This window comes from Salmo trutta, chromosome 40, assembly GCF_901001165.1.
Source record: "Salmo trutta chromosome 40, fSalTru1.1, whole genome shotgun sequence".
NCBI lineage: Eukaryota > Metazoa > Chordata > Actinopteri > Salmoniformes > Salmonidae > Salmo > Salmo trutta.
The window spans coordinates 25,316,008-25,334,840 of NC_042996.1; the positions used below are offsets into that span (position 1 = coordinate 25,316,008).

General features: G+C 41.3%; 1 long non-coding RNA gene across 1 annotated transcript in view; it reads left to right on the forward strand.

The window, feature by feature from the left end:
- LOC115180307 (uncharacterized) overlaps window positions 1-1,565 on the forward strand; it is a 35,206-nt gene extending 33,641 nt beyond the window's left edge. Inside the window, exon 4 of the long non-coding RNA XR_003873053.1 lies at window positions 540-1,565. This is a non-coding gene — a long non-coding RNA (uncharacterized LOC115180307). The remainder of the gene's footprint in view (window positions 1-539) is intronic.
- Window positions 1,566-18,833: the final 17,268 nt, after the last annotated feature.

Sequence of the window (18,833 nt, forward strand, 5' to 3'; positions counted from 1 at the left end):
TTTAAATAGACATTTACAGTAATAACCCATACGTCCTGTGAACTTCGGTATGTGGACCAAAATAGCAATGCTCAATACAGAAAGTTATTTTATGGACAGAGACACCAGATAGAGAGTGAGCGTTTACTTTGTGCAACCGCTTGCATTTGATGCCACTCACTGTCCAATACTGTATTCCATTTTGGTACAGTATTCTGAGTCCTGATCACTTCAGCATATGGGAATTCGGGGAAAGCATAGGTTCGGGGAAAGCATAGGCCTGGGAGTGCTCCTGTACCAGTTAACATGAAGTGAACGTGCATTGGGCAGACAAACTATATACAAACTATATGCCAGTTTTTACTAAATCAAACAGTAATAAATGTTCTCTGTATTTGACCTATGTTGCTCTTATTTAGTTAAATTTCTGTGCCAAGTTCTATTTGCTACATTACTGAAGCATTTGTTTCTGTGTTTGTGGTTTGCCTGACGAGCGTTATTCTACTTTCAGACTTTTAGAAGAATTTAAGTTGTTTAAATTTGTTGTTTTATTTTTGCAGGTTGATTGGATCTGGGGGGCAGTGTATAGAGATGGAACAGACCCTGGATTAAAGGTGAAATTATGTTTAATTTAAATATTCTTGGTTCTTAAGCTTATTAAGGTACAGTTTATATTGGTTTGGTATTTGGTTTGCTTTTCATTGTGTGATTTTCATTGTACACTAAGTAAAATCAATGGCATTATGTAGCTGTTTGGTTTAACCTGAAATGAAAAGCATCTCGCCTCATTTTTCAGTAGCCTGCAGTTACACAAAGTCAGTCAAATGTTTATGGTGAAGTTGTTTGCTTTGAATGCACACTCGCACTCACAGTATAAGAGAAAAAATCTCAGCTAGTAGACTGTGGTTACAGTAATGTTAGTGATCTGTACAGTACAGTAGAAGCTGCTCATACTCTGAAGCTGCCAAAGAAATCAGTGAAAGAGGGAAAGTAAATCCAGTACCTCAAAAGTCAGATGAAGATGAAGAGACAGTGGACTGCGGTTGGCTCTCTGAGAAGTGCAACCCACAGTGGGTTGGCACCCTGAACTACACAAAGTCCCTATTGTCAGTGGGTGCACTACAAACAGCACTCAACAGACCTATAAGGTCTACGGCTCCAGTCCTGGGGGAAAAGCACCACCTGTTGGCCGTTTGGTAATATGCTGCAGATTGACTAGGCAAGTTCTAGAATCATGCTTGTGTGATGAGTATCCTTGCCTGAAACCTGTAGACTTATGCTCCCTTAGTGAATGCCCAGCCTTTAGCTCAGTGGGATAACACAGTCTTTTGGCATGCTGGAGACCCAGGTTCAAACCACGGCCATTCAATATTAGTGTCACATGTTCAAAACATTTCCACTAAAATGACCTGCCCTTCAGCACCCCGAAGAATGATGTCTGTAAAGGGAAATTGATGATGTGACATGAGAAATAGTATAATATTTTGGCTGTGAGTTTTGTGAGAGTGTCCTTACCCTCAGTGGAGTTGTGAAGTTCAGCCATGGTTCAGCTCCTCTTCTCTACAATGGAGAATGAATCCGCTCCATTTATATAAAACAAAATGAAAGCCACTGACTATGGAGTGGCGGCCTCGTCTCGCCCTCGCTGGCCTAGCGGGAGGTTTCACAAAGTTAGAGGCAGAGTCAGGGTATTGAAGTGTGACACCTAAAGTTACACTTCCACATGTTATTATAACCCTGTTAGTATAATATAATACACCGTTTCCTGGACACAGACCAAGCCTACTACTGAACTAAAAAGCATTCTCAATGGAGAATCTCTATTGAAAGATTTTTTTTGTTCAGGACTATGCTTAATGTGTCCAGGACACCGAACCAATATAACCAAATACAAATACATATTATAATCTATTAGTATAATAGTACAACCCTATTCGTTAATATGGTCTCACCCATCCAGGTTGGAATAAGAGGAGTAGCATTGAACTGACAGTGGATTGCTATGGAGGGATACACTGTGACTGTGCCAAAAAAAATTAGAAACAGTGGTACAGTCTATTTACTTCAATTGCCATGGGGTTGTGTGTGTTATTAGATTGATTGGTCTCAGCTAAAGAGGGCATCTCTGGACACTGGCTGAATGAGACAATGTGATTTCTCTTCTCAGTCAAAGCCCTGTTGTCAGTTACATTGATAACATATACACTAAGTGTACAAAACAATAAGACCTTCCTAATATTGAGTTGAGTTGCACCCCCACCCCCCCCCTTTTGCCTTTCGAACAGCCTCAATTTGTCGGACATGGACTCTACAAGGTGTCGTAAGCGTTCCACAGGGATGCTGGCCCATGTTGACTCCAATGCTTCCCACAGTTGTCAAGTTGGCTGGATGTCCTTTAAGTGGTGGACCATTCTTGATACACAGGGGAAACTGTTGAGCGTGAAAAACCCAGCAGCGTTGCAGTTCTTCACACAAACTGGTGCACCTGGCACCTACTATCATACTCCATTCAAAGACACTTAAATCTTTTGTCTTGCCCATTCACCCTCTGAATGGCACATATCTACAATCCATGTCTCAATTGTCTCAAGGCTTAAAAATCCTTCTTTAACCTGTCTCCTCCCCTTCATCTACACTGATTGAAGTGGATTTAACAGGTGACATCAATAAGGGATCATAGCTTTCACTTGGATTCACCTGCTCAGTCTATGTCATTTAAAGGTGTTCTTAATGTTTTGTATACTCAGTGTACATTGATACAGACTGTTAAGATACATTGACACAAATATTTAAACTACACGCAACAATGTTTCACCCCACTCCTGTGTAAAATGGGCCACGGTTTACTTGACAAAGAGACATGGATCCGCGCAATGGGAATTGTTTCCGCAACACATCAGTCACTTATTCAAGTGATTCCGTTTTGATTTAAATAACCTATTCTCAGTGACTGATGGACAGGGAGTACTGGATTTCTGTGGCATTTATGTGATCCCTATCCTCCTATAAAATAGCCACAAGCTGATGTGAGAGAATGTGTGTGTGTGTGTGTGTGTGTGTGTGTGTGTGTGTGTGTGTGTGTGTGTGTGTGTGTGTGTGTGTGTGTGTGTGTGTGTGTGTGTGTGTGTGTGTGTGTGTGTGTAAGTCGCGACTGTGCGTCAGTCTCACTCCTCCTGAGGCCTGTGACTCACCTTTGTGGTTGTGACTCCCCCGTCTCCCCATTCTGAGGTAAACCACAGTGCTGCCCACAGCCTATGTCACAGAGAAAACTCCCAGCGTTAACCACAACCTTTCACCTCTCGTCTCACCCCCTCCACAACCCCAACACTAAACCACCACCAGATTTAAAACCTCCCTACTTGAGTCACTTGATAGTCTCCTAATAGTAACTCTCTAATATGGCCTTGATTTGTCAGTGTTACCTTTATAAACCTTTATAATATAGACAAACTCTTGATTTGAGTCTTGGCTGTAACACACTTGCTTTTCGGCTTCACAGTGAAATCAACAACATAAAAAAACAGAGATCCTAATGGCTCTAATATGTAATTATATGTAATCCTATGATTGAAAACATCAACAACATTTAATGTTAACTGTATTACATGTGCCAACATGTGAGGCTTGAGTAACTTAATTGTGTGGAACAGATATATCTGACCCTGGTCTGGTCTGGTCTGGTCTGCCTGGCTAAACTATAATCAAGGGTAGTTAATAATGTAGCAAGACAACAACACAGCAGGTTTAAGCCTAGCTGTCCACTCAAGTAGCTGTTGTTAACACACTCTCCTCTTTTGAGTCTTACAGATGGTGTGAACCTGAGATGGGTCAAGGAGGAACAGGAGGCAAAATATGAGGTTGACACATTGCATGTTTCTACACCTGCATTGCTTGCTGTTTGGGGTTTTAGGCTGGGTTTCTGTACAGCACTTTGTGGCATCAGCTGATGTCAGAAGGGCTTTATAAATCAAATCAAATCAAATGTATTTATATAGCCCTTCTTACATCAGCTGATATCTCAAAGTGCTGTACAGAAACCCAGCCTAAAACCCCAAACAGCAAGCAATGCAGGTGTAGAAGCACGGTGGCTAGGAAAAACTCCCCAGAAAGGCCAAAACCTAGGAAGAAACCTAGAGAGGAACCAGGCTATGAGGAGTGGCCAGTCCTCTTCTGGCTGTGCCGGGTGGAGATTATAACAGCACATGGCCAAGATGTTCAAATGTTCATAAATGACCAGCATGGTCAAATAATAATAATCATAGTAGTTGTCGAGGGTGCAACAAGTCAGAAACTCAAGAGTAAGTGTCAGTTGGCTTTTTCATAGCCGATCTTTGAGAGTATCTCTACCGCTGCTGCTGTCTCTAGAGAGTTGAAAACAGCAGGTCTGGGACAGGTAGCACGTCCGGTGAACAGGTCAGGGTTCCAGCAGGCCTGGGACAGCAGGTCTGGGACAGGTAGCACGTCCGGTGAACAGGTCAGGGTTCCATAGCCGCAGGCAGAACAGTTGAAACTGGAGCAGCAGCACGGCCAGGTGGACTGGGGACAGCAAGGAGTCATCATGCCAGGTAGTCCTGAGGCATGGTCCTAGGGCTCAGGTCCTCCGAGAGAGAGAGAGAAAGGAAGAGAGAAAGAGAGAATTAGAGAGAGCATATTTAAATTCACACAGGACACCGGATAAGACAAGAGAAATACTCCAGATGTAACAGACTGACCCTAGCCCCCTGACACAAACTACTGCAGCATAAATACTGGAGGCTGAGACAGGAGGGGTCAGGAGACACTGTGGCCCCATCCGATGAAACCCCCGGACAGGGCCAAACAGGTAGGATATAACCCCACCCACTTTGCCAAAGACTACTGGAGGGAGTGTGATTGATTGCATGCAATTCACCTTTTCATGTCTGAGCTCTCACATGAGGATCCCTTTAAGGACCACTCGGACTGTTCATCAGAGACAAACCAACTGTCCTTTGGTGTGAGGTAGTAGGTTGTATAGTTTTAGGGTCACACCCAAGCTGTCAGATGACTATACAACATACTGTCTTTCCTGAAGTGGCTGTAATATCATCACAGACACTCCACATGAAGAACCCTCGTCAAAAGCTGCAATGAAAATGTACCTTTCGTGCCTACGTTATTACCATTATTACAATATTATTACATAATTGTATTATTATTCATTTTATATTTGAACAGGAAATGAGATTTCACATTTTCTGGTTGGACTCCTTCTCTAACCAACTGGTCAATCGGATTGTGACCGGTCGATGGTTCATGGTGTTCGCACAGGGTGAGGTAGTAGGTTGTGTGGTTTCAGGGTTGTTATTTTGCCCCATCAGGAGTTAACTGTACAACCTACTGCCTTCCCTGAAGGGCAGCAACACAACGCTACGAGCATGGCCACAATGGAGCTCACTGTCTACTGTGCTGTTTTTAAGTGGAGCGAAAAGTAAAGAAGGTAAGCTATCTCAAATCATTGCCTTGGTACTTTTTATTTATCTTAACTAGGCAAGTCAGTTAAGAACAAATTCTTATTTTCAATGACAGCCTAGGAACAGTGTGTTAACTGCCTTGGTCAGGGGAAGAACAACAGATTTTCACCTTGTCAGCTCAGGGATTTGATCTTGCAACCTTTTGGTTACTAGTCCAACACTCTAACCACCTAGGCTACCTGCTACACAACATGTGCTAAACAGAGTATTTTATGTATTGGAATTTGGAAATAGGCCTATTGTTTATATACCTTCAATTTTGTAATAATGCGTACTGTACTAAAAGTCATAATAAAAAAGTGAGTAGTCTTAGTCACATGTGTGTCGACTCCTTTTGGTTGTCAAGAAATGGAAGTATAACGTTATGCATGTTCCTTGAAATACTGATGTGGCCATTTCTTATCCTGGACATGAAGACTGAAACATCTGCTGGAAGGATGGATCAATCAATACATAAAGAAGAATATATGTCAGGATACAAATAAATGTTAAACAAGGCCAACATTTTGTAACGTTGTGTTTGAAATCTACAACGTTTCTGTCCCCACTCTCTTCCCAGCCAGATTCCATGTCATTTATAGCTTGTATGGTAAATAAAATATGCACACAGCCAGCCCGGACAGCCATTAGCCAGTGTATAGGGCAGATGCCCATGTCACTGCTCCAGAATTTATGACTGTCAGCTGGCACAGGCACACACAGTCCCAGACCGACAGAAGGAAACATGGCCGCAGGGGGAAATGAGGGTTTGAAGACTGCATTTTCTATACAAGGCCACACCATCTCAAACAGCACCCTATAACTGTTTTAACTGTGTTTATTTATTAAATGTGAATGAAGTGAGTTCACTGGGCGATTTGTTCATTGACAATGTCAATGAATTGCATAGTTGCAAGGCTATTAATTAGGTAACAACACCAGGTGGCGCCCTAGATCATTGTATTTTCTGCAGCCAGGCAAGTTTTCCTTCCGTAATGATTTTACAGACCAAATGAAAATATATTTGTAGCCATATATAGAAGTAAATATAGAAGTACATTCAGCCATTGCAGCCCAAAAGAGCCACCATAAAGATATAGTCAGGAAGCAAACTGTGGGTGCATTTTTGGAATGACCAGACTATACCAACAAGCAATGGTTGAGAGAAAGTTAAAAAGTGGACAGTCACTTTAGCCTACTGTCTACTCCTGTTCACTTATAGTAGGGTAGACTTGCCATCGTGCAGATGATACATTTAGTTTATGTCCACATCTCAGTGGTTTTCTGTATTTTTTTCTTTAAAACTTATTTTAAGATTGACTGCCAGAGATGACAGTGAATGATTTACAGTCTAAAAACATGTTGGCCTATTCATGAAATATTTGGAAATGTCATACAGACACTTCACATTCATACATACACTGACTCCTCTTTCATTTGCTATCAGGTGTTGTATGTGGCTTGATGGCTACTTGGCCTTCGTCTGTCATTTGCTTTTAAATTGAACAAGACAAATTCCCTATTGTATTATTTTCTATTCAATTGCATTTTGGACAGGGTTTTGCAATGCATTTAGTAGTGGGTGATGGATTCTTTCTGTTATCTGGGGTTGATGAAACTGTAGGATAAATGAAAAGCTTTGGCATGTCTCTGTGGAGCTGGCCAGTGGGCATTCTCAAATCTCTATTCAAATCAAATTTATTTATATAGCCCTTCGTATATCAGCTGAAATCTCAAAGTGCTGTACAGAAACCCAGCCTAAAACCCCAAACAGCAAGCAATGCATGTGAAAGAAGCACGGTGGCTAGGAAAAACTCCCTAGGAAAAACTCCCTAGAAAGGCCAAAAACCTAGGAAGAAACCTAGAGAGTAACCAGGCTATGAGGGGTGGCCAGTCCTCTTCTGGCTGTGCCGGGTGGATATTATAACAGAACATGGTCAAGATGTTAAAATGTTCATAAATGACCAGCATGGTCAAATAATAATAATCATAGTAGTTGTCGAGGGTGCAACAAGCACGTCCGGTGAACAGGTCAGGGTTCCGTAGCCGCAGGCAGAACAGTTGAAACTGGAGCAGCAGCATGGCCAGGTGGACTGGGGACAGCAAGGAGTCATCATGCCAGGTAGTCCCGAGGCATGGTCCTAGGGCTCAGGTCCTCCGAGAGAAAGAAAGAAAGAGAGAAAGAGAGAATTAGAGAGAGCATATTTAAATTCACATAAGACAAGAGAATACTCCAGATGTAACAGACTGACCCTAGCCCCCCGACACATAAACTACTGCAGCATAAATACTGGAGGCTGAGACAGGAGGGATCAGAAGACACTGTGGCCCCATCCGATGATACCCCCGGACAGGGCCAAACAGGCAGGATATAACCCCACCCACTTTGCCAAAGCACAGCCCCCACACCACTAGAGGGATGTCTACAACCACCAACTTACCGTTTAACAATAGGCTTTTAATCAAATGGAAATCTCAACTGTGTGGAACAGGTGTCTCTCACTGAGACCTCTGATTTCCTATTCGCTGAAACCATAGGTTTTGTCAGGAGGTGTGTGCTTCTCCGTGGCTGTACTACTACATCATTTCCGAAAGGGAGTGTGACGGTTTTGACAGAGGGTACAGTAGTTTTGACAGAGTCAGTGGTGAACAGCGCAGGCTTGTTTGTATCAAAGGGACTATATGCACCTGCCCCCTCTGATTTCACCTCTGACAGTCATATTCAGCACGCTTTGCAACCATATGGCGACTTTGGATTGGACAGTCATTGTTGAGGTATAAACCCTCTCTCTTACTAAACAATGTTATGTAATATTGTGATTATAGCCTACGCATTATATACTGTTTGGATGAAGGAATTAAAAACTGCATGCTTTTAACCTCATTCTGATTGATTTAGATCAATATTTGACTTTAGTATCATGTTGAATTATAAAATTCAACATTAGTTGAGTTCAATTGGAAAGTAGAGAAGGCAAAAGTGAGAAACTTAATACAAACAATTGACTTTCCTTTTAAAAAGTATTTCTGTGTTCTGCATTGTATAATTCCCCATCTAATAGGCTAAAAAGGATCAGTTCTGCTTAAGATGTTTATTTTGTCACATACACCAGATAGGTGCAGTGAAATGTGTTGTTTTACAGGGTCAGCCATAGTAGTGTGGCGCCACTGGGGCAAATAAGGGTTAAGTGGATAATTGAGCCGACATGATTTATAATCTTGTCAGCTCAGTTATTCAAACCAGCGACCTCTTGGTTACTGGCCAAACACTCTAACCGCTAGACTACCTGCCACCCTCTTAGAGTTGGGCAATAGGGTGGATTTCTGGTTACAATAACCTACATACAGTACAGTAGCCTAGGCTAACTATATTCCTATACAAAGTTGGCCTAATGCAAATGGTATTTACTGTATACAGCATGCATTGTTCTCAGAATGCCAGTGGTGTGACAGAAAACATTCCCAACCACTTCCTTTCGTACACCTCTTTTTCTCATAGTCTGGTAGCAGGCAGCCTTGCAGGCTCCATGTTTATGTTTTGAGTACAAGGCTACACAGACTTCTTTCTTAGGTGGAGCTAAGAGATGAAGGGGGTATGTACGGTTACTGTAGACAAGACTTGACCTAAAAGAAAGGTAATTGGTTTTAGCATACCTGATTCAGTTAATGTAGATCCTGATGACTATGAGCCAAACAACTGAGCTACACATGAACCACAGCAACTTACAGTAGTGAGTGCATATATTAACATACTTTGTTGAGTACTGGTCCCCCATGGGAATTGAACCCACAACCCTAGCATTGCAAGCTCCATGTTCTACCAACGGAGCTACACATGAACATGGTTACCTTCTGTTAAAACAGGACAAGACAGTATTATGGTCCTGCTATATACTGAATAAAATATAAACGCAACATGCAACAATTTTAAAGATTTTACTGAGTTACATTTCCTAAAAGGAAATCAGTGAATTTAACTAAATTCACTAGGCTCTAATCTATTGATTTCACATGACTGGGATTTCACATGACATGCATCTGTTGGTGACAGATACTTAAAAAAAAAGTTAGGGGGCGTGGATCAGAAAACCAGTCAGTATCTGATGTGACCACCATTTGCCTCATGCAGCGCGACACATCTCCTTTCACACAGAGTATCAGGTCGTTGGGTGACATGTCTGATGATTATGCAGGCCATGGAAGAACAGGGACATTTTCAGCTTGCAGGAATTGTGTACAGATCCTTGCGACATGGGGCTGTGCATTATCATGCTGAAACATGAGGTGATGGCGGCGGATGAATGACACGACAATGGTCCTCAGGAACTCGCATTCAAATTGCCATCGATAAAATGCAATTGTCTTATGCCTGCCTATACCATAACCCCACCAACACCATGGGTCACTCTGTTCATAATATTGACATCAGTAAACCGCTCGCCCACACAACGCCATCTGCCCACTGAAGTCGGTTACAACACCGAACTGCAGTCAGGTATTTGTACCCTGGTATTTGTATTGATTAGGGTTCCCCATTAGCTGCTGCCATCACACATAAAACAGAACATAAAACAGTACAGCATATAACATTATTACCCCACTATATATCTACAATACAAAGTGCACCATACAACAATATAATAATGTACGTGTGTGTAGAGCGTGTGTATTAGCGTGTGTCTGTACCTGTGTGTGTGTCTCTTCACAGTCCCTGTTGATCCATAAGGTGTATTTTTATCTGTTTTTTAAAATCTGCTTCTACTGCTTGCACCACTTACCTGATGTGAAATAGAGTTCTGTAGTACTGTGCACCTCCCATAGTCTGTTCTGGACTTGGGGATTGTGAAGAGACCTGGTGGCCACTAGCGGTTCTGGGGGGGGGGGGGGGGGGCAGTGCCCCTGTGACAACAATTTTGGACCCCCTTGTGGCCCCCCTAAATGTGGAGTATGAAATAATTTTTACACAACAAATTTTTGCTATCGTTCTTTTTTTACATCCGTTATTAGATAGTGGCAACGCGGAACACTAATTAACCCACACATTTTCTAGGCGGAACACAACAGTATCGTACCACATGCAAAACGATATGACAACAATAACGTCTAATGTAACTGGCCCCTCTAACAGTACAACTGGCCCCAGCTTGGCCCCCCCAGTTGAAATGGTCTAGAACCGCCACTGCTGGTGGCATGTCTTGTGGGGTATGCATGGATGTCCGAGCTGTGTGCTAGTATTTTAAACAGACAGCTAGTTGCATTCAGCATGCCAACACGTCTTACAAAAACAATCTCTCCTCCACTTTGCGCAATGAAAGATGGACATGCATATTATTAATCTTAGCTCTCTGTGTACATTTAAGGGCCAGACTCGCTGCCCTGTTATGAGCCAATTGTAATGTTCCTAAATCCCTATTTGTGGCACTTGACCACACAATTGAATAGTATTTGTTAAGTTTTGCAGTGATTTCACTCACTGTAGTAGCTGACGTGTATAGTGTTAAGTCATCCGCATACATAGACACACTCAAAGCCAGTGGCACATCATTGGTAAAGATTGAAAAAAGTAGAGGGCCTAGACAGCTGCTTTGGGGAATTACTGATTCTACCTGGATTATGTTGGAGAGGCTTCCACTAAAGAACACTCTCTGTGTTCTGTTAGACAGGTAACTTTTTATCCACAATATAGCAGGGGGTGTAAAGCCATAACACATACATTTTTACACTAGCAGACTATGATTTGATAATGTCAAAAGCCACACTGAAGTCTAACAGAACAGCTCCCACAATGTTTTTTATTATCAATCAATTTCTCTCAGACATTTGTGTAAGTGCCATGCTTGTTGAATGTCCTTCCCTATAAGCGTGCTGAAAGTTTGTTGTCAATTTGTTTACTGTAACAAACACCATTTTTTCCAAAAGTTTACAAAGAGTTGGTAACAGGCTGATTGTTCGGCTATTTGAGCGAGTAAAGGAAGCTTTAGTATTCTTGGGCAGCGGAATTACTTTTCCTTCCCTCCAGGCCTGAGGGCACACACTTTCTAGTAGGCTTAGATTGAAGATATGGCAAATAGGAGTGGCAATTATCCTTAGTGATTTTCCATGCAAGTTGTCAGACACCGGTGGCTTGTCATTGTTGATAGACAACAATAATTTCCACACTTCCACACTCACTTTACATAATTCAAAATTACAATGCTTATCTTTCAGAATTTAGTCAGTTATACTTGGATGTGTGTTGTCAGCGTTTGTTGCTGGCATGTCATGCCTAAGTTTGCTAATCTTGCCAATGAAAAAAACATTAAAGTAGTTGGCAGTATCAGTCGGTTTTGTGATGAATAAGCCATCTGATTCAATTAATGATGGAGCTGAGTTTGCCTTTTTGCCCAAAATTTCATTTAAGGTGCTCCAAAGGTTTTTTCTATTATTCTTTATATCTCTTATCTTTGTTTCATAGTATAGTTTCTTTGTCGTCTAATTCATTTTAGTCACATAATTTCTCAATTTTCAGTAGGTTTGCCAATCGGTTGTTTAGGCAGACTTATTTGTCATTCCTTTTGCCTCATCCCTGTCAACCTTACACATTTTCAATTCATCATCAATCCACTGGGATTTAACAGTTTTTACAGTTTTTTCTTAATGGGTGCATGCTCGTTAGTAACTGGAATAAACAATTTCATAACTGTGTCAAGTGCAGCGTCTGGTTGCTCCTCATTACACACCACAGACCAGCAAATATTATTTACATCATCAACATAGGAATCACTACAAATCAAATTTCGAATCAAATTTATTTATAAGGCCCTTCTTACATCAGCTGATATCTCAAAGTGCTGTACAGAAACCCAGCCTAAAACCCCAAACAGCAAGCAATGCAGGTGTAGACGCACGGTGGCTATGAAAAACTCCCTAGAAAGGCCAGAACCTAGGAAGAAACCTAGAGAGGAACCAGGCTATGAGGGCTGGCAAGTCCTCTTCTGGCTGTGCCGGGTGGAACATGGCCAAGATGTTCAAATGTTCATAGATGACCAACAGGGTTAAATAATAATAATCACAGTGTTTGTTGAGGGTGCAACAGGTCAGCACCTCAGGAGTAAATGTCAGTTGGATTTTCATAGCCGATCACATTCAGAGTATCTCTACCGCTCCTGCTGTCTCTAGAGAGTTGAAAACAGAAAACGTATTGTATGACCTCTTATACACTATATTAGGCCCAACCTTTGGAACTTTGGTTTCCTAGATATGGCTACTATATTGTCATCACTCCACCTGATGGATTTTAATACTGTTTTAAAGCAAATTTCTGCAGCATTAGTAAAGATGTGATCAATACATGTTGATGATTTCATTCCTGTGCTGTTTGTAACTACCCCTGTAGGTTGACTGATAACCTGAAACATCGAGGCCCCCAGTTCACGTCCCGGGTGTGGCGGGTGTTTATGGAGCGACTGGGGGTTTCGGTCAGTTTGACCTCAGGTTTTCACCGCGAGAGTAATGGGCAGGTAGAGAGGATTAATCAGGATGTGGGCAGGTTTCTGATTTGGTTTATAATTAATACTTTTGGATTGCTGATTAAAAGGTAGCACAGTGAATGCTAACAAAATGTACACTCTCTTTTCCAAAAGATGGGGTTTCATTATTTTTCATTGGAAGGTCCCCGGAGACTGTGGGGGGAGAGGAGTTAGTGATATTCGGCAGTTTTAAGTATACAAGTACCTGGATTAGGCCATAAACAAGTTCCAGATAATAAGTGAGGCCTGTTCACGTGTTTTCTGGACTTACGGTTCACCAGCACGCACACACCATTTACTGGTTACGAATGTGCGTTGGTGGTGTGTTGATACTGTGGAATTTATTGGATGGGGTCTTTTCAATTCAGTTAAACTGGGTATGCAGATGGATGGAAATGTTTTGAAAATGTATTTAAATGGTTTCTGAAGGACAGGGAAAGAAAAGGGAGAGGAAATATTTTAATGGTGTCGAATGCCCTGTATACTGACTTTTTCTCGTGAGGCCTGATCAATCTCACTAGATATTATCGGATCAGGGGGGGTTTAATTATAAAATGAATGAGAAAAACCAGTCTCTAGTCAAATTGTACCATTACTTTAAGAGATTATTATTATTTCCATAGGGAGTTATAAAGAGTTGTAATTCTAAGTTGATTAGTTATTTGAATTTGTTTATTTTTGATTTAACATGTTGTTTTTCAATCACGTGTTCGACGGGGTAAATCCCATAGGTCCTGGTCTTTGGGTAAATATACAGAAGTACTGTGTTTAGTCTGCATATAGAAGGGAAAATATATGTTAATAAGGGATGACAGTTACTTCAAATGGATTGTGATATGTGTATTGCTGATTTCATTTTGTGTTTTTGTTTCGATACAAATTTCACCAGATTGGGATACTGGAGTGTGGGATTCTGCGAGGGGTTAGGGTGCTAACTTCATGATCTGGTAACTCTTCCCGAGAGGTCGCCAGTTGAATAAGGGAGTATGGACTAATTTTGAAAATGGTTTTAGCAGTAACAATATGTTGGTATGCTCTTTGACATTTGTCGTAGAGATAATGGTATTAAGAAAAGGTTAATGTAATAATTCATCATATAATCAATACTTGTCTGGATTTCCTGAAACAGAAATGAATTGAGCTAAACTCAGATCGTGTCTTAATGCATGGTAGGAAGGATTTCACCACAAACAGTATGCGTGAATCTCAAAACCCTCCCAAGCCAGCTGAAGAAAGAGCAACAAGGCGTGCAATGAGAGACAGTGACTTTTACCACTTCTATCTGAGTCCGAGCCATAAACCGGGGCCGTAGTGCTGAGAGCGCGTGTGGAGTGAACGTGGAGAGAGAGAACGGCTCAGGTGAGAGACTCGTGTATTTCGGAGAAACGGAGGTATCTACTTGGATATTTAAAAACAGGCAAAAGTTAAATTTGGTGGTCTTACACACTGCAAACTATTTAGACTAAGGATGCATTAAGATACTGATCTTTTATTACCAGGCCACTCGTGACAACAGGGACAAAGGGGGGCTGTAAATGAGAAGAGTTATTACCGGCACTAAATGGTCGTTTGTAAGTGTATGTTCTAACAGGGATGATGTGTGCTAAATTGAGGAGCTGGAATTCAAGTCCTGGACTCAACGTAAGCACTAAGGACTGTCATTCTAAATTTGGGTTGGATTATTTATAAAATGTTTTAGTTATGATTTGGATACAGCGAGAGAGAGTTGCTACAGAATGGTGAGGGGTGGGGTTGCTGCTAAAATTTATTTGGCCGAGAGAGTCTCCAGAAACCTTATCTCTAAGTGTCATCCTAAAGGGAGGTGGTTTGTTAGGGTAATCACTGGATGATAGCTTGGGACAGCCATGAAAGTGTTTTGATATCTTTTGTTTTACCATGTACTCAGAATTTTCATGTTAAATCACATCAATGGGTGGTGCTAAGTTATTAAACATGTACTTTTTCTCTTTCCTTTTCAAGTCAATATGTTTTTAGGTTTTGTGGAACATAAGAGTGATCATTGTTCCAGAGGAGGGACTGATGTATATTGACTCATTGATTTGAGAATGTTTTAGTATGTTTATAACTGTGGAAATGCATTAGGAGTAGTGACTAGTTTGTTATGGGTTCGATTTAATGATAGAGGAGTATCATTCCCAGAGACTGTATAATGTTACAGGAGATAGCTCATAGCAGAGGGAGGACAGCTAACTGTACACAATATGGGATTTAACTGAACATTACACATATCCAAATCATGGTGAGAGTAGAAGAGATAGTGGTGGCATTTCAGACACTATGGTAAACTTTCAGGAAATCTGTGACTCAGAGTTTTGTTAGGTTGGATATTTTCCCCAAATCATTCATCTTTTTCCCAATTTCTAACAGCCAATTTCTAACATTTGACAGATTACATGCAGGAGTTATTTGAACGGCAATCGCAGTAGGGACAGTAACTGAAGGAGCAGTACTAGTAGCGAAGTATGCTATATTGACAGCATGGAATTGGACTACTGAGCAAATGTGGGCTATTGTGAGACTATGGTCATGGGCCGTGTTAGTAGTAGCTGGGGTTATTTTAGTAGCATTGTTGGGATATCAGTTCATGAGGACTCGTGCCACATGGATTGGTAACTGGGAGACCGATGGGAGTACAGGGGAGGCTGTTATTGAAATGTCACAAATTTGTGATTTTTTCATAAGAGCAGAGTCTATGTTGTCAGGAAATGACCCATGTGTTGCAGTGTGTGTGTCCTCAGGTGAAAGCTGACATAAACCAAGGGCACGGCTGAATTCTGGAGATTTAGTGTACATCACGATGCACCAGGCGGGGGTATTAGAACAGTGTTGGTTTGGTACACACACATAGCACTCCTTACAGCACCTGCAGCGGTAAGGAGTGCTATGGGGGGGGGGTGCATAGTTCTCACGTCAAGTGAGGTCACACTTGACCACGGTTCACACTATTCAACAGCCAGTGAAAAATCAGAGCGCCAAATTCAAAACCACAAAATGTCATAATTCAAAGTTCTCAAACATGCGACTATTTTACACCATTTTAAAGGTACACGTCTCCTTAATGTAACCACATTGTCCGATTTCAAAAAGGCTTTACGGCAAAAGCATAAAGTTAGATTATGTTAGGACAGTTCCAACACAAGAGAAAGCACGCAGCTATTTTCCTAGCAAGGACAGGCGTCACAAAAACCAGAAAACCAGCTAAAATTATGCACTAACCTTTGACGATCTTCATCAGATGACACTCCTAGGACATCATGTTACACAATACATGCATTTTTTGTTCGATAAAGTTCATATTTATATTCATAAACCCAATTTTACATTGGCGCATGATGTTCAGAAAATATTTTGCCTCCAATACCTCCGGTGAATCAGCACAACAATTTACAAAAATACTCAACATAAATGTTGATAAAATATTAAACTGTTATTCAAAGAATTATAAATGAACATCTCCTTTATGCTACCGCTGTGACAGATTTCAAAAAAGCTTCACGGGGAAAGCACACTTTGCAATAATCTGAGTCCGGCGCTCAGAAAAATACACTAGGCAATACAGATACCCGCCATTTTGGAGTCATCTAAAATCATAAATAGCATTAGAAATATTCACTTACCTTTGATGATCTTCATCAGAAGGCACTTCCAGGAATCCCAGGTCCACAATAAATGCTGTTTTGTTCGATAAAGTCCATAATTTATGTCCAAATAGCTCCTTGTTGTGTGCGCGTTCAGTTAGCTACTCCAAGTGTAGCGCACGGAAAATGTCACGACGAAAAGTCAAAAAAAGTTATATTTACGTTCGTTGAAACATGTCAAACGTTGTATAGCATCAATCTTTAGGGCCTTTTTCACTTAGAACTTCAATAATATTCCAACCGGACGATTCCAGTGTCTTGAAAAATGTTTTGGAACACAGCTAACTCTCACATGAAGGCACGCCAATGAACGCCAGTGCTTTCCTGAGTCAACAACTTCCAACTTCCTCTGTTCGCTCTCTGTTCATCATAGAAGCCTCAAACAACTTTCTAAAGACTGTTGACATCTAGTGGAAGCCTTAGGAAGTGCAAAATGAACCCTAAGTCACTGTGTGTTCGATAGGCAATGACTTGAATGGACTACAAGCACCAGAATTCCCACTTCCTGGTTAGATTTTTCTCAGGTTTTTGCCTGCCATATGAGTTCTGTTATATTCACAGACATCATTCAAACAGTTTTAGAGACTTCTGAGTGTTTTCTATCCACATCTACTAATAATATGCATATTCTAGTTCCTGGGCCCGAGTAGTAGGCCGTTTAATTTCGGTACATTTTTCATCCGGCCGTGAAAATACTGCCCCCTACCCTAGAGAAGTTAAACATCATAGTTGGGTTGAGGTTAGCTGCTTTATTGGTTAATGCATCATATGATAAAGGATAGATGTTGGGGTAATTGTACTCTGAACAAAATGTTGAAGGCATTGATGTGAAAGCATATATAGTGCTGAGTTACCTCAAGAGGATGTAGCGTTGATTAGGGAGACGCACTTGCATATCAGGTGACATGCCTATCAGGGAAAATGGAGGAGATGGGGAACAAAGTGAAAACAACATGACTTGGGAAAACCTCTCGGAACCTGAGGCCGAAAGGGGAAGACTGGGTGAACGCATGAGAAGGCATTTTTAGGGCTTTCATTTTTGTGGAATCCAGCAGAAAAGTATCCTGGTGGCATAGTGTCAGGTGAAGAGAGAGTGGGGATTGTCATGGTCTCAAACTTTGGTTTTCATGCATATGTAATTATGCATACTTTATCACATTGTTAATACTATTATGTTTTGTGTGTATCATGACAAGGTGAGACCCAGATGCAGACACAGGAGGCAGATGGTTGGAGTCTTACAATGTTTATTAATCCAAAAGGAGTAGGCAAGAGACCCAGATGAGACCCAGATGCAGACACAGGAGGCAGATGGTTGGAGTCTTACAATGTTTATTAATCCAAAAGGAGTAGGCAAGAGAATGGTCGTGGACAGGCAGAAGGCCAAAACCAGATCAGTGTCCAGGAGGTACAGAGTGGCAGACAGGCTCGTGGTCAAGGCAGGCAGAAGGGTCGGGCAGGCGGGTACAGAGTCCAGAAACAGACAAGGGTAAAAACCGGGTTGACTAGAAAAAGGACAATAGCAAAAAGTAGGAGAACGGGAAAAACGCTGGTTGACTTGGAAAACATACAAGACGAACTGGCACAGAGGGACAGGAAACACAGGGATAAATACACTGGGGAAAATAAGCGACACCTGGAGGGGGTGGAGACAATCACAGGGACAGGTGAAACAGATCAGGACGTGACAGTGTGTCTTTTTGTTGCTTTCCAAGTCTTATGCTATCACTCTCTTAGGATCCAGAAGGAGAAAGTGGAGAAACAAAAAGCATCTGACATGGAACAAGATAGCAGATTCAGCTGGAATGACATTTTGTTGTGTGATGAGAGATGGAAATAAAATTGTGTATGGTGTGATCATAGAACAGAGGCCATAAATCTGAGTTTGTAAACCTCACAGTGAATGTCTGTTATCATTGTTTGTTCATTTATAACAATTTGTTAGTTTTTTTATTCATGTTTTATTATCATTGTGTGTCCATTTAGGAGCAATTTCCAAGTTGATATAAATTGAACATTAGGACACTATTGTTCAAGAGGGGGGACTGTTGGATTCAGGGTAAACTTTGAACATTGAGATATTAACCTCTCTAGGACCGGCGGGACGAATTCGTCCCACCTACGTAACAGCCAGTTGAATCCTGTGGCGCGATTTTCAAATACCTTTGAAAAGCTATTACTTCAATTTCTCAAACATATGACTATTTTACAGCTAT